Source organism: Limulus polyphemus, unplaced genomic scaffold (genome assembly GCF_000517525.1).
Source record: "Limulus polyphemus unplaced genomic scaffold, Limulus_polyphemus-2.1.2 Scaffold3919, whole genome shotgun sequence".
NCBI classification, from domain to species: Eukaryota; Metazoa; Arthropoda; class Merostomata; order Xiphosura; family Limulidae; genus Limulus; species Limulus polyphemus.
The window spans coordinates 62,535-65,665 of NW_013669529.1; the positions used below are offsets into that span (position 1 = coordinate 62,535).

Consider the following 3,131-nt stretch of genomic DNA (forward strand, 5'->3'; position numbering starts at 1 on the left):
CCCAATAATTATATTAGACGTCGGAACAGGAGAGCACGTGTCCCCAATAATTATATTAGACGTCGGAACAGGAGAGCACGTGTCCCCAATAATTATATTAGACGTCGGAACAGGAGGGCACGTGTCCCCAATAATTATATTTGGGCCCGAATATCATTACCCTCCCCCCTCTTGTCCAGTATCTTGGTAACAATAATTTTTTTTTAAATATTTTTCAACGCAGTCGGCTGATTTTGCCAGCCTAAATGAAAGGAGACTACATTTCTTTGGCAAATTCTGGTACATGCCTTTTGTGTATCTGTATAATATACATCTTGCCCCCCAGTGGCACAGCGGTATGTGTGCGGACTTACAACGCTAGAATCCGGGTTTCGATACTCGTGGTGAGCAGAGCACAGATAGCCCATTGTGTAGCTTTGTGCTTAACTACAAACAACAACAACAATAATATATCTTATCATTTGCATTACTTAAGATGTTTAAGTGCACAGTAAACAGTTTCATTTTCTGTGTACAATACAGTGCTTGTTATTTGTGTGAAATTGTTGAATTCCAACTTGCTACTATTATCTACTTTGATATAATAATATATTATTGGTAATTTGGCAGGTTTCGAAGCCTGATTAAATATAACTCCACAGTCGTTGTGTTCTTCACAAATTTTAGCTTTAGCGAAAGGTGGTAATCGTGTGTTTGTTTCGGAATTTTCGCACAAAGCGACAGAAAGAGTTCTCTACGCATATCCTAAAATCTTGAAGTGATAGACAAGAAGGAAAATAACAAATTAGTCAACAGCACCCACTGTCGACACTTGCTGGATTAAGCAGGTTGAAGGCAGACTTCTGATTTAAGACTAATCTAGACCAAGTTGAAGGCAGACTTCTGATTTAACACTTATCTAGACCAAGTTGAAGGCAGACTTCTGATTTAACACTTATCTAGACCAAGTTGAAGGCAGACTTCTGATTTAACACTTATCTAGATCAGGTTGAAGGCAGACTTCTGATTTAACAGTTATCAAGACCAAATTGAAGGCAGATTTCTGACTTAACACTTCTCTAGATCAGGTTGAAGGCAGACTTGTTTGACAGATAATGTTTTTAACAGAATGAGATGTCTACACTTTCGTCGACCTAATGGTTAGCTTCCCCAGACTGCGAATCCGAAGGTTGTGTCTCCTTTCTGCAAAAAAAAAAGGGGGGTTTGTCATCATCGTGTCGAAACGTTGTACATTTACTGTCATGTTAAACTTATATTAAAGTTTTTCTTCAGTACCCATTCAAGCCGTCTCCAAGCATTAATAGTATCAAAGTGGGTTCCTCGTCATCGAATTACATTAACAGGTGCTTACAAAAATGGGACATTCCACACAAACGAAAAATTTATTCTCCAGACGGCTCGTATTCTTTGATAATCATTATTATGATTTATGTTATTAACTGCAGTGGTGTAGCTAGAAATTTTTTCGTGGGGGAGGGGGGGGGATAAACCAGTTGAAATTTACCAAATACTAGGTCCATGAAATAAGCATCATTAAACTGCATTACGCAATAATCGTGCACTTGTTAGTAACACGTTTCCAACTGATCTAAGGTGATGTTTTTTTTTATTAAGATTATTAAATTCCCGATTTTTTTTTCCCCACAATTCTCCAAGGGAGGGGAAGGGTTTATTCCCTCTTGACCCCTTCCCTATAGCTACGCCAGCGATGAAATGATTCTGGTTTCTCCAAGGGTGGCGATTAGCTCTTGCCCCCTCCCCTGTAGCTACGCCTGTGGTGAAATGATTCTGGTCGGTCTGAGTTTACTAAATTCTCGCATGGTGGTGGTGTAGCTGCGGTGGGGAAACTTCGCGTGGAACACGTAACCTTGGTCTGAAGAGTAGATTCTTCCTTGTACTTCCATTAAAATATACAACCTGTCAAACACAAGGCGTTAACTAACGTCAGAAGCCAGTAAAACAATGACTTGTTCGGGTGGAGATAATCTGGTGCCACGTGTAATACTCGTGACTGTATATTCGTTCTTTATTGTTGGCGTGAAGATGTTACGAAAGTTGTATTTAGTTTTTGAAACGTACGAAATACACAATAGAGTATGTTTTGTTTAGTTGTTGAAGTGTATACGAGACACACGAATAGAGAGCATATGTTTATCAGTTGTCTGGATACATTAACGCCGGAATAATTTTGGTATTGTTAACCAATAAAAGAAAACAACAATAATATGTTAACCAATAAAAGAAAACAACAACAATACGTTAACCAATAAAAGAAAAAAACATGTTAACCAATAAAAGAAAAACAACATGTTAACTAATAAGATAAAACAACAACAATACGTTAACTAATAAAAGAAAACAACAACAATACGTTAACCAATAAAAGAAAAAAACATGTTAACCAATAAAAGAAAAACAACATGTTAACTAATAAGATAAAACAACAACAATATGTTAACCAATAAAAGAAAACAACAGTATGTTAACCAATAGAATAAAACAACAACATGTTAACTAATAAACGAAAACAACAGTATGTTAACCAATAAAACAACAACATGTTAACTAATAAAAGAAAACAACAACAATACGTTAACCAATAAAAGAAAACAACAGTATGTTAACCAATAGAATAAAACAACAACATGTTAACTAATAAACGAAAACAACAGTATGTTAACCAATAAAACAACAACATGTTAACTAATACAAGAAAACAACAACAATACGTTAACCAATAAAATAAAACAACAACAATATGTTAACCAATAAAAGAAAATAACAACAACACTGATGCTAACCAATAAAAGAAAACAACAACAATATATTAACCAATAAAAGAAAACAACAACAACACTGATGCTAACCAATAAAAGAAAACAACAACAACACTGATGCCAACCAATAAAAGAAAATAACAACAACAACTGATGCCAACCAATAAAAGAAAACAACAACACTGATGCCAACCAATAAAAGAAAATAACAACAACACTGATGCCAACCAATAAAAGAAAATAACAACAACAACTGATGCCAACCAATAAAAGAAAACAACAACACTGATGCCAACCAATAAAAGAAAATAACAACATCACTGATGCCAACCAATAAAAGAAAATAACAACATC

The 3,131-nt window shown here is 35.2% G+C and overlaps 1 protein-coding gene across 1 annotated transcript in view; it reads left to right on the plus strand.

Moving 5' to 3' along the window:
- The window catches only part of LOC111088512, a gene marked incomplete at its 3' end in the record, with an annotated part of 62,238 nt that overhangs the window by 26,440 nt on the left and 32,667 nt on the right, over window positions 1-3,131 (plus strand). The window lies entirely within an intron of this gene.